The 14,069-nt window shown below is 42.0% G+C and overlaps 1 protein-coding gene across 1 annotated transcript in view; it reads left to right on the top strand.

Moving 5' to 3' along the window:
- The first annotated feature begins 11,287 nt into the window (after window positions 1-11,287).
- LOC115101848 (plexin A3-like) overlaps window positions 11,288-14,069 on the top strand; it is a 237,838-nt gene continuing 235,056 nt past the window's right edge. The window contains exon 1 of the mRNA XM_065005252.1: window positions 11,288-11,451. The gene's annotated coding sequence lies outside the window, so the exon portion shown is untranslated. The remainder of the gene's footprint in view (window positions 11,452-14,069) is intronic.

Raw genomic sequence — 14,069 nt, forward strand, 5'->3', positions numbered from 1 at the left:
TTGTGAACAGCAGTTTTCAGTTCTTTCCACAGATTCTCGATTGGATTCAGGTCTGGACTTTGACTTCGCCATTCTAACACCTGGATATGTTTATTTTTGAACCATTCCATTGTAGATTTTGCTTTATGTTTTGGATCATTGTCTTGTTGGAAGACAAATCTCCGTCCCAGTCTCAGGTCTTTTGCAGACTCCATCAGGTTTTCTTCCAGAATGGTCCTGTATTTGGCTCCATCCATCTTCCCATCAATTTTAACCATCTTCCCTGTCCCTCCTGAAGAAAAGCAGGCCCAAACCATGATGCTGCCACCACCATGTTTGACAGTGGGGATGGTGTGTTCAGGGTGATGAGCTGTGTTGCTTTTACGCCAAACATAACGTTTTGCATTGTTGCCAAAAAGTTCAATTTTGGTTTCATCTGACCAGAGCACCTTCTTCCACATGTTTGGTGTGTCTCCCAGGTGGCTTGTGGCAAACTTTAAACGACACTTTTTATGGATATCTTTAAGAAATGACTTTCTTCTTGCCACTCTTCCATAAAGGCCAGATTTGTGCAATATACGACTGATTGTTGTCCTATGGACAGAGTCTCCCACCTCAGCTGTAGATCTCTGCAGTTCATCCAGAGTGATCATGGGCCTCTTGGCTGCATCTCTGATCAGTCTTCTCCTTGTATGAGCTGAAAGTTTAGAGGGACGGCCAGGTCTTGGTAGATTTGCAGTGGTCTGATACTCCTTCCATTTCAATATTATCGCTTGCACAGTGCTCCTTGGGATGTTTAAAGCTTGGGAAATCTTTTTGTATCCAAACCGCTTTAAACTTCTTCACAACAGTATCTCGGACCTGCCTGGTGTGTTCCTTGTTCTTCATGATGCTCTCTGCGCTTTTAACGGACCTCTGAGACTATCACAGTGCAGGTGCATTTATACGGAGACTTGATTACACACAGGTGGATTGTATTTATCATCATTAGTCATTTAGGTCAACATTGGATCATTCAGAGATCCTCACTGAACTTCTGGAGAGAGTTTGCTGCACTGAAAGTAAAGGGGCTGAATTATTTTGCATGCCCAATTTTTCAGTTTTTGATTTGTTAAAAAAGTTTGAAATATCCAATAAATGTCGTTCCACTTCATGATTGTGTCCCACTTGTTGTTGATTCTTCACAAAAAAATACAGTTTTATATCTTTATGTTTGAAGCCTGAAATGTGGCAAAAGGTCGCAAAGTTCAAGGGGGCCGAATACTTTCGCAAGGCACTGTATCTTGCTCTGAGCTGCAGAGGGTTAGAGCCAGAAGAAGTGAAGTAGGGGGATGCAGGGGTGAAAGGGAGTTAGTTTGGACCGGTGTCAAAAGGTCTGTGAGACAGGAGGGAGAGAGGGGAAGAGGCTGCTTTCAATTAAAGACCTGGCAGGACTGGACGCTCAGTAGTTTGACTCTGGTGAAAAGAGGCGAAAGTTCAATAGCTGTAATGTAATCCACATAATTACGTGTATTATTTATTTTACATTATGACACTTCCAAACCAACAGAAAGTCCACTGGATTACACCATAGCGATGGAATGTGTCGTGAGTGACAGTGCACCTTTAAGGATTGCCAGGATCTGGGCATTCTGTAGCGATCTCAGAATAACTCTGAGATAAAACATTGTCCAAGGAATGAAACATGTTTATAAATAGTAAACACAGAAGATAAATATTTGGTAATTGGCAACAGTATGCTTCTTTATTTTGTTCATCTAACATGTGCAGTGCAGTATCACTCAGCTCCACAGTGTTTTCATTTGAAGACGACTAAACAAACACCTCTTTTTGAACAAGTATGCTAGGCCTCCCTTCCTGTTGTCTCCGTGTTCACTGACTCACTCCTCTCTGTCTCAATGTTTTCCTGTCTCAGGGCCTTTGTCAGTTCCCCCTAGCCTTCAAACTGTAATCTAAAATGTGTCACCATCCCTGGATGTGTTTTTCATTAATCAATTGATATGGGATTAAGCAAAATGACAGCGTAGAGCCGAGGAGTAACTGACTCCTCTCCTCTTCAGTTTGATAATGCCTGTGAGTTGGCCTCTCTGGGGCAAAGAGCTGGTGTGTAGGAGGTTTGGGAATGTACTTTGATTACAGCAAAGGATGCTGGTAGAGCAGGCAGGACCTGTGGTTACAGTGGATTATACTCCCGCTGAAATGTATACATACTGTGCTCTGCCCTGCCTCACTCCCCCATCTCTCTCTCTCTCTCTCTCTCTCTCTCTCTCTCTCTCTCTCTCTCTCTCTCTCTCTCTCTCTCTCTCTCTCTCTCTCTGTCCATCATTCTCTCTCTTCAACCACAAAGTACAGCTCTTTCTGTAGCTGAAGCAGAGGGGTGGCACAGAGAGCTGGAACAGGGTGAGTGTGCTGCGTGGCAGTGGCTTTGTGGATGCAGCTCCAAGACTTGGGCTGTTGGCTCGAAGAGTGGAAAGGAGACCACAGGCATGAATTGGATTTCAAGTGGAAAGGCCTGTGTATCAGTGAACGACAGCTGCTTACCAAATTGCCACTCACTTAACCATCCCTGATACCAGCCATTACCTACTGTCCAATACCTATGACATGACGCCCTGAGCATAGACAATCTTTATTGAACGATCACCATACATAGATAGGTATGAGTGGATTGCAAAATTCTGGGAACTTTCAATAAATTCCCTGGTTTCCCAGCAATCCTGGTTGGAGATTTCTGGATCTCTTGCTTATTCCCTTCTTATTCTGGGGATCCTCCAACCGGGATTTCAGAAAAACCAAGGAATTTTGCAACCCTATGTATGACCCTATGTACCTCCATTATGATCTCTATAGCAAAAATACATCTGTGTTTTCTGCATCAACAATATTCCATTTGTTGAGCCGTTGTTTATCGTTGACTCTAGCCTATTAGCATTCCCAATATCACTGTATAAGATACTGCTGTATTTACTGTAGGTCACAGGTGATTGATGGCACCTTAACTGGGGAGGACGGCTCATAGTAATGGCTGGAACAGAATACATGGAATGCTATCGGAACACATCAAACACGTGGTTTCCATGTTTGACACCATTCTATTCACACCATTCCAGACATTATTATGAACCGTCCTCCCCTCAGCAGCCTCCTGTGCTGTAGATTATTTTGGCATCTCAGGTTGTGAGTTTGACTCAATATATTGCCACAAGAAATGTCTTGTCAATCGAGTAGCAAAACGAATGGATAACTCTACAGAGTTTAGTGCGAACTGAAAAGTAACCCCCCCCAAATATCCTACAAACTGGAATAGTGGGAATACTGTTGTTACTGTTGTTGCCTAGCAACTGTTTCAGCTCTACTTCAACGTTTTCTTGATTTTTTTGTTGTTGTTGCAATAAGATTTCAACTTTAGTGAACTGCAGTGATATGGTGCATTATGAGACACAGTGCATTACGCTTTTATTTATTTATTACTGTGCATCGTCACACTTGATAAGTGTTCTCTCATGTTATATTTTAAGTTTGAGTTTGAGATCAGTTGTTTTCCATTACAAACTCAGGCAAACAAACACATTCGAAAGAAAATGAGCACATAAACCACTGCAGGAAAGGCCCCAAAATATGCCTGTACGATGATACAGGACTACTGGCTTGGTTTTAACGAGACCTTTCATGAGATACAGGCTCAACCAGTCAAATTGTTCCCTCTCCACCTCGCTGTGGTTTGGGGAGGAGGAGGGTGCTCTCTGTGGTCTGGACCCTCTAAACTACGCACATGATTTCACTAACAGCTGTAGTGGCTTATTGAGGCCAGATGTGAGGCTCATGGGGCTGAAGCTGCAGCGCTGGGGAAAGAGCAGCCTGGGGACAGGCCTAAGCACTCAGAAGTCAATAGAGAGGGGCATTGTCATGCATGCTGCAACCCTTTTTATGGTGACTTGAGCAAATTAACAGGGAGTAGGCATCAATTTACACGTAGATTCCTCCGTAATAGTCAAATGTTTTGTTTGCCAAGTCTCTCTCTCTCACTCTCTCTCTGTGTGTGTGTGTGTGTGTGTGTGTGTGTGTGTGTGTGTGTGTGTGTGTGTGTGTGTGTGTGTGTGTGTGTGTGTGTGTGTGTGTGTGTGTGTGTGTGTGTGTGTTGTGTGTGTGTGTGTGTGTGTGTGTGTGTATGTGTGTGTGTGTGTGTGTGTGTGCGTGCGCGCGTGTGTGTGCACGTGTGTGTGCGTGTGCGTGCGTGCGTGCGTGTGTGTGTGTGTGTGTGTGTGCACGTGTGTGTGTGTGCGTGTGCTTGTCATGAACATTTCCAACTTGACTTGTTTTACAAAGAAAAACAACAGGGGAATGATCATTTCTGTTTGATCCCTGGAAATGCCCATTAACCATTTTGGATGTAAACATATGATGTGAGAGTTGAACTCGGCAGAGCAGTTTGGAACCCTCTTTCTTATTTGTCTATTAACTCATTTACTGCCTGGTGACGTCAGGCAGGCCACAACTCCAGGAAAAAAAATTCAGGCAGTCTTTTCAAACAGCTCTGACACTAACACCTCTGACACTCATTTTCACAATTTCACAGTATTATTCCAACATCATAGAGTCAAAATATAAAACTCAGAGCTTTTAAGACACGTCTACAATACAGCAACGTCTCAAGTCGTTTTCAGACGCAGGCGATGGCTGGGTGTGTAGGTTGGCTTCTGTACCAGCATGATGCTTTAAAATTATATTCTAGTACAGCTGAAGGTTTTGGCAAAGACCGAGAAGAGGATGAGGATGTCTGTTTCACTCAGTGACCATTTTTGTTATTGATTAAATAATCCAAACACATTCTGTCAGCACAAGAAGAATGTTTGTTGTCTTACCCTGGAGACATTTGACTATCTGCTATGACTGAGTGTGCAAAGCTGTCATCAAGGCAAATGGTGGCTACTTGGAAGAATCTAAACATTTAAAATATATTTTTATTTGTTTGGTTACTGTGTTATTTCATAGTTTTGATGTCTTCACTATTATTCTAACTATTATTCTACAATTTAGAAAATAGTTTAAACAAATAAAGAAACCCCTTGAATGAGTAGGTGTGTCCAAACTTTTGACTGGTACTGTATATATGAACTAATTTGTTTGATTTTTGCACTCCTATAGCCACTGGGGGGCAGTGGTGGCTTCTATGGGGTAGAGTGCAGTTTCAAGCACATCACCCAAACAGAGGCAGCCTCTCAGGCTGACTGACTGACTACAACACAGGCTAATGTTTAACATTGGCCATAATGTTTCCAGCCTCTGAAATTGCCATCATAATATCTCATTTCAAAGGCTGAATTGAAAATATTAATGGGCGCTTAAATTATTTATTGATATTGAGGTTAATGAAGTTTAAATGCAGCAATCCTAACAATATACACTATATTTACAAAAGTACGTGGACCTCCCTTCAAATGAGTGGATTCGTCTATTTTATCCATACCTGTTGCTGACAGGTGTATTAAATTGAGCACACACCCATGCAATCTCCATGGACAAACATTTACAGTAGAATGGCCTTGCTGAAGAGCTCAGTGACTTTCAACGTGACACCGTCATAGGATGCTACCTTTCCAACAAGTCAGTTCGGAACATTTATTTCCTGCTAGAGCTGCCCCAGTCAACTTTAAGTGCTGTTATTTTGAAGTAGGTGCAACAACAGCTCAGCCACAAAGTGGTAGGCCACACAAGCTCACAGAGCGGGACCACCGAGTGCTGAAGCGCATAGCAGTTGCAACACTCTCTACCAAGTTCCAAACTGCCTCTGGAAGCAACGTCAGCACAACAACTGTTTGTCGGGCGCTTCATGAAATGGGTTTCCATGGCCGAGCAGCCGCAGACAAGCCTAAGATCACCATGCACAATGCCAAGCGTCGACTGGAGTGGTGTAAAGCTCACCGCCATTGAACTCTGTAGCAGTTGAAACGCGTTCTCTGGAGTGATGAATCACACTTCACGATCTCGGCAGTCTGACGGACGAATCTGGCTTTAGCCAGGAGAACCGTTGTCCGTTGTCCACAGACTTCTGGTCATTCAGTGTAACACTCACGACATGTGTGTCTCTAATACACCCTGGCTCCACTCCAACCCCATGAGTAGGCAGGACCCATAGGGGATTACTGCTTCTGAACTGCACGCTCGTGAAATTGCCCGAGTCTAATAATGTACAGTATGCAATCTAATTAATAAGGATACTTCCAGGGAGAACCTGACATCATCACAAATGACAGACTCCACCTAGAGGCTATTTCATTCTATCAAATGGTAAATTAATATTACAGAACTGGACTGAGACCATATCCGGCACTATAAAGACCTTGTACCGTAGTCCTGTATGGAAAATGCCTCCCAATATCATTCTGGTTTCCATTTTTTGTGACTGGCATGTTATCATTGTCCCATGATGATAGTACTGCCTGGCATGTTATCATTGTCCCATGGTGATAGTACTGCCTGGCATGTTATCATTGTCCCATGATAATAGTACTGCCTTGCATGTTATCATTGTCCCATGATGATAGTACTGCCTTGCATGTTATCATTGTCCCATGATGATAGTACTGCCTTGCATGTTATCATTGTCCCATGGTGATAGTACTGCCTTGCATGTTATCATTGTCCCATGATGATAGTACTGCCTGGCATGTTATCATTGTCCCATGATGATAGTACTGCCTTGCATGTTATCATTGTCCCATGATGATAGTACTGCCTGGCATGTTATCATTGTCCCATGATGATAGCACTGCCTGGCATGTTATCATTGTCCCATGATGATAGTACTGCCTGGCATGTTATCATTGTCCCATGATGATAGTACTGCCTTGCATGTTATCATTGTCCCATGATGATAGTACTGCCTGGCATGTTATCATTGTCCCATGATGATAGTACTGCCTGGCATGTTATCATTGTCCCATGATGATAGTACTGCCTTGCATGTTATCATTGTCCCATGATGATAGTACTGCCTGGCATGTTATCATTGTCCCATGATGATAGTACTGCCTGGCATGTTATCATTGTCCCATGATGATAGTACTGCCTGGCATGTTATCATTGTCCCATGATGATAGTACTGCCTGGCATGTTATCATTGTCCCATGATGATAGTACTGCCTGGCATGTTATCATTGTCCCATGATGATAGTACTGCCTGGCATGTTATCATTGTCCCATGATGATAGTACTGCCTGGCATGTTATCATTGTCCCATGATGATAGTACTGCCTGGCATGTTATCATTGTCCCATGATGATAGTACTGCCTTGCATGTTATCATTGTCCCATGATGATAGTACTGCCTGGCATGTTATCATTGTCCCATGATGATAGTACTGCCTGGCATGTTATCATTGTCCCATGATGATAGTACTGCCTGGCATGTTATCATTGTCCCATGATGATAGTACTGCCTGGCATGTTATCATTGTCCCATGATGATAGTACTGCCTGGCATGTTATCATTGTCCCATGATGATAGTACTGCCTGGCATGTTATCATTGTCCCATGATGATAGTACTGCCTGGCATGTTATCATTGTCCCATGATGATAGTACTGCCTGGCATGTTATCATTGTCCCATGATGATAGTACTGCCTGGCATGTTATCATTGTCCCATGATGATAGTACTGCCTTGCATGTTATCATTGTCCCATGATGATAGTACTGCCTGGCATGTTATCATTGTCCCATGATGATAGTACTGCCTGGCATGTTATCATTGTCCCATGATGATAGTACTGCCTGGCATGTTATCATTGTCCCATGATGATAGTACTGCCTGGCATGTTATCATTGTCCCATGATGATAGTACTGCCTGGCATGTTATCATTGTCCCATGATGATAGTACTGCCTTGCATGTTATCATTGTCCCATGATGATAGCACTGCCTGGCATGTTATCATTGTCCCATGATGATAGTACTGCCTGGCATGTTATCATTGTCCCATGATGATAGTACTGCCTGGCATGTTATCATTGTCCCATGATGATAGTACTGCCTGGCATGTTATCATTGTCCCATGATGATAGTACTGCCTGGCATGTTATCATTGTCCCATGATGATAGTACTGCCTTGCATGTTATCATTGTCCCATGATGATAGTACTGCCTTGCATGTTATCATTGTCCCATGATGATAGCACTGCCTGGCATGTTATCATTGTCCCATGATGATAGTACTGCCTGGCATGTTATCATTGTCCCATGATGATAGTACTGCCTGGCATGTTATCATTGTCCCATGATGATAGTACTGCCTGGCATGTTATCATTGTCCCATGATGATAGTACTGCCTGGCATGTTATCATTGTCCCATGATGATAGTACTGCCTTGCATGTTATCATTGTCCCATGATGATAGTACTGCCTTGCATGTTATCATTGTCCCATGATGATAGCACTGCCTGGCATGTTATCATTGTCCCATGATGATAGTACTGCCTGGCATGTTATCATTGTCCCATGATGATAGTACTGCCTGGCATGTTATCATTGTCCCATGATGATAGTACTGCCTGGCATGTTATCATTGTCCCATGATGATAGTACTGCCTGGCATGTTATCATTGTCCCATGATGATAGTACTGCCTGGCATGTTATCATTGTCCCATGATGATAGTACTGCCTTGCATGTTATCATTGTCCCATGATGATAGTACTGCCTGGCATGTTATCATTGTCCCATGATGATAGTACTGCCTGGCATGTTATCATTGTCCCATGATGATAGCACTGCCTGGCATGTTATCATTGTCCCATGATGATAGCACTGCCTGGCATGTTATCATTGTCCCATGATGATAGTACTGCCTGGCATGTTATCATTGTCCCATGATGATAGTACTGCCTGGCATGTTATCATTGTCCCATGATGATAGTACTGCCTGGCATGTTATCATTGTCCCATGATGATAGTACTGCCTGGCATGTTATCATTGTCCCATGATGATAGTACTGCCTGGCATGTTATCATTGTCCCATGATGATAGTACTGCCTGGCATGTTATCATTGTCCCATGATGATAGTACTGCCTGGCATGTTATCATTGTCCCATGATGATAGTACTGCCTGGCATGTTATCATTGTCCCATGATGATAGTACTGCCTGGCATGTTATCATTGTCCCATGATGATAGTACTGCCTGGCATGTTATCATTGTCCCATGATGATAGTACTGCCTGGCATGTTATCATTGTCCCATGATGATAGTACTGCCTGGCATGTTATCATTGTCCCATGATGATAGTACTGCCTGGCATGTTATCATTGTCCCATGATGATAGTACTGCCTGGCATGTTATCATTGTCCCATGATGATAGTACTGCCTTGCATGTTATCATTGTCCCATGATGATAGTACTGCCTGGCATGTTATCATTGTCCCATGATGATAGTACTGCCCGCTTTGTAGACTGATATAAGGATATTCATTTTTGAATTGTTTAGATCTTTGGAAACACAACAATTAGGATTGCAAAATTTCTGAAGCATGCAATATATTCCCTGGTCATTTAATAAAAGTTACAAAAATTGTGCAACCATAATTCTAGTAGTTCCAACCCATCTTGGAAGAACACCCGACAGCAAATATGATTGGAGGATGGCTCCAGTAAAGAAGATGGGGTCCCTGTGATGAGGGTCGTGTTTTTCAAAGGAAACCATATGGTCGTTTCATCTACACCAGGGGGTTCATGGTCCTGTATTTCCTCTGCTCACATCTCCTAGCCTTCGGCAGGGGCCCGTTCTCCGAAAGCACAGTGTGGTCGAGGAACTTAGGAGGAAGTTCTGTCTTCCTCAAGTGGCTTCAATTAGAGACCGTCACAATTACAGAGGGAGGGAGTACAAGTGGTCAAACCTGCCAAGCTCAAACTCCAACTGGATTACAGGGACAGGGACATGGAGGCTACCACAGCGAGCTAGGCTACTTGGTGATTCCTAACCCACCCAACCAAGGGTTATTTTAGGAACTCTCCGGTTTCTGTGTCTGGACTGATCTAATTTCACTCCGTTCAACCCAATGACTGATTCAACCTCTTCAGACTAGAATACCATACTGCCGTAGGATGCAAATGTTTGTTTTGTATGGTTTCACTTCCAAGGCCCCATGAAGGCCCTTATATGTTGATAAATACAAATGCTTTCAACACTATTAATCTATACCACAACAAAGAGCACTATAGTTTGTGGTGATTTGTATTCTGCTTTAGCTGAATTGTCTTTACTGCACTGTGGGATTGCAAGTGTCAGTCCTCCTAAACTGGCTATTACTTGACACATGATTTGAATAAGTGTATTGCTTTGCTGCTTGCTGGTGGATGGCATGAAACCACATAACTGGTAAACGACAGACAACGTTGGTAGATTATAACTCCCAATAAGGTGCATATTGCAGCTTTAGAATAAGTTAATACTGAATGTCTTATATATTTACACTGTTCAGAGCAAACGCTAGTCTAAAGTAATTTTTATTTTTCAGTTTTCTCCATGTACTGTATTTCTGCATGTTAACAATATAGTGAACAACTTGTTTACAGTGACACTGTTCTGATATTGTCCCCAAGCATCCTGTCTCTTGTTTGAAATGTCTGTTTTTACAATATCAAACTACATATCCTTTAATATTGGTTTTATATTGAGGAATAAACATTAGGTTTATGAAATTGAAACCTACTTATTTCTGTCTTAACATCTATAACTTATCAGTTTTTTTTTACTCCGAATAGTAGCAGATCTATAACGTTAATTCAGATCTCTTGGAACGGGAAGGTGTGCGGTTTATAAACGTTTATAACTGTTTTATTGCATGTTTTAATAACAAAGTGACGATTATGTCCACGTGAGGGAGTTTAGATTTTTATTTTTTATTCTGCAACATATTTAACTTTCACATTTTTCTCTTCCTTATTTTGTATCAAACATCTCTATCCGCCTTGAAAATCCAGCCTTCTCTCTAACATCTGGGTTTGGTAGAAAAATACTCGATTATGGGCGAGCCTTTTCCAACTACTATTAGGGTAGATTTAAGCGCATGCCAAATGTGATCATATATAATCATTATTCAAAAACACCAAATGTGAAGACAAAACGGTATTGTAATTAAATCCATGTAATAATGCATTAGTAACTTAATGTAGCAATTATATTTGATCTTATTATATGGTTTAGTGAGCAATAATGAGTTTGAATCCCCTTGTTGAAATTGGTACGTTCCATAAAGGGATAGCTACCCAGCCTTGCTCATCCAGGAGAAAATAAGACCGTTCCTAAATGTGTAGAGAGTGCCATGCGATTCAAGCAGTGAGTGCTCTGTTGGTTTATTTCGAGGATTTTGCGCAGAATTATAACTAATTAACACATAATTATAGGCCTATATGATAACCGCGGGAAAAAGAACTGCACGTGGTTGTGGATGTAACTGTTGCACTTTAAGTACAGGTAGGTCCACGAGCCTGTGTTTCGTTACTGATCTCATTTTACGATGCTGCTGAAACATAGTGGCTAGCGTTTGAATCCGAAGCATGCTTTTTAAACCATGACTGGGCTTTATAGTACTTTTGAAACATCATGCAGTTTGTATACTGAAAGTGTCGATAACACATTCATAAGCAATAGTCAGTAGGACTGCATGCTTTAGTTGTATAATGCTTTTAGAAAGGGTGCATGAGGTCTTGGATATGTAAGCGGCATAGTGTGATGCAAGGAGCCGCCGCCGCTCCTTTCAGAACAAAGCCAAAGGGGCGTTAAAAACATTAGTTATCTGATGGAAAAACAGATCCATTTGCCTTGTGATCATTTCATTTAACATGTGAACGCCCTGGTCTTCATACATAGTTCCTTTTTTATTTATTTTTTGCCAAACGAAACGTTAATTATATTCCTCCATGTGCATCTATCTGATAACATCATGGATATTTTCCTAGAGTTTATTAAACCAAAACAGACAGTAGACTAACTATCATGTAGGTTAATTGTCAACATGAACGTTTATCTTGGCAGATGAATGTTATCAAATTGACTAAAATAGTCTTCCAAGCAGGACCTAACGTTACCAATTGGATTACTCTGGCTGCTTCACGAGCAGGGTGTATTCGGCTCCGGGTTGTTTTCACATATAGGCTACCGTCTGACACATCTGCAACAGCTCCGGTGAAATATTGTCACGTGACCTCACGTTTTTATCAGAAAAATATGCATATGAATTAGAAACATATTCCATTCTGTGAATAATTATCATGTAATAGTGTACCCATTGCTTGTGATGTCCTTCTCAATAATTAAGACAACGGATTTCTTCATAATGCAATTTCAAATCACGTAGCCTATTTTATCCCAATGGAGTATTGATGGTTTCATAAGGGAGGAAACTGCAGGTGATACAATGTGTATCTTCACAACAATGAAGAGTATAGCCAAAGTTGGCAACAATGATGTTTAAATAACAGGTTAAAGGGAGATTGTATTTTACACAGGGTCAACACACGGGCAGCCCTGCACACGTGTCACAAAACATTTGTCTCTTGTCTGATGTCTGGTTGTCTTTGTTGTTATCATGGCAGCATAATGTCCGTTTCCAGACTAATCACGATAGTTTGAGATTATTAGGGAAATAAACTAATGTAGGGACAACCTTTCACCCTCACTGTGGGAATAGGATTTAGCCTATTCCCACAGGTTAAAGCACTAACAGCTGTATCTGCAGCATTCATGAATGGGAAAATTGGTTGTGGAAAAAAAGGCTATGGAACCCCTAATACACTAAATTGCATACCTCAAAACCTATTGTCTCAGCTATATCAGAGAGCAGATATGGCCAGCCAGGTCAGGCATGGGATCTTGAAATCACAGAAGCGAGATTCCACCCTGCATTTGTCATTGTATAAGCTTACAAAGGGGCATTCAGAGTTTCATGATATCATTGACTGAGTAAGTGTCCAGCCTTAGTTGGTCAGGGACAGTCATAGACATTGGTAATCACTGAGCAATAGCTTCTGTCTACAAGCCGTTTGTCAGTTTAATGTCATCCTCTCCATTGTCTGCTGCTGCTCTGCCATGAAGGTAACACACTTAGCTTTTATCTTTAATGACATCTGTCTTTTCCCCCCTCGGCAGGTGATTTCTGTCCCCCTCTTCCCAAAGGTAATGGGGGAGGTTTTTTAATGGATACACCCTCCAGACGAGGTTACATATGATAGGTTACATGTAGAGTAGAAACACATTGAGTTTATTTATTGTTGAATAAAGGTTAAAACATGTTTTATTATAATGTGAACCTCATGCTCACAGTTTTATCTTGGCCATTGTAATGGATAAAGTAATGCTACCCATTCATTAATTGTCTGACCAAAAACCAAATGGAGCATCCCAATGGGAACACTCTGGTTTTCCATACCACTATCTGTGGCTGTGCAATGGAATATCCATTCCATACCCATGTTGTCCCTTAGCTCAATGTGTGGTACTGTTGAATCAGCTGTGTAATAAGCTAGTTTCCCTGAAGTGGTGTTTGGTGTGAGTGGTGTTTGGTGTGAGTGGTGTTTGGTGTGAGTGGTGTTTGGTGTGAGTGGTGTTTGGTGTGAGTGGTGTTTGGTGTGGGTGGTGTTTGGTGTGGGTGGTGTTTGGTGTGAGTGGTGTTTGGTGTGAGTGGTGTTTGGTGTGGGTGGTGTTTGGTGTGGGTGGTGTTTGGTGTGAGTGGTGTTTGGTGTGAGTGGTGTTTGGTGTGGGTGGTGTTTGGTGTGAGTGGTGTTTGGTGTGAGTGGTGTTTGGTGTGAGTGGTGTTTGGTGTGAGTGGTGTTTGGTGTGAGTGGTGTTTGGTATGAGTGGTGTTTTGAGATCGGTTTGCAACGCCAGGATAGTTGGTTGGATTCCCTGGAACACCCATACTCGTTTGGATAAAAGTGTCTGCTAAATGGCACATATTATTATTTATTAATTATGGACAACATTGGGCCAGTGTCTCAGCCAGGATGCCTGTTCTCATGTCTGGTGTAACAGTGGGAGAACAGAGGGAACTGCTGACCCTGGAATCATACAGAATGATAAACAGGACTAAAATA

This window comes from Oncorhynchus nerka, linkage group LG20 (assembly GCF_034236695.1).
Source record: "Oncorhynchus nerka isolate Pitt River linkage group LG20, Oner_Uvic_2.0, whole genome shotgun sequence".
NCBI lineage: Eukaryota > Metazoa > Chordata > Actinopteri > Salmoniformes > Salmonidae > Oncorhynchus > Oncorhynchus nerka.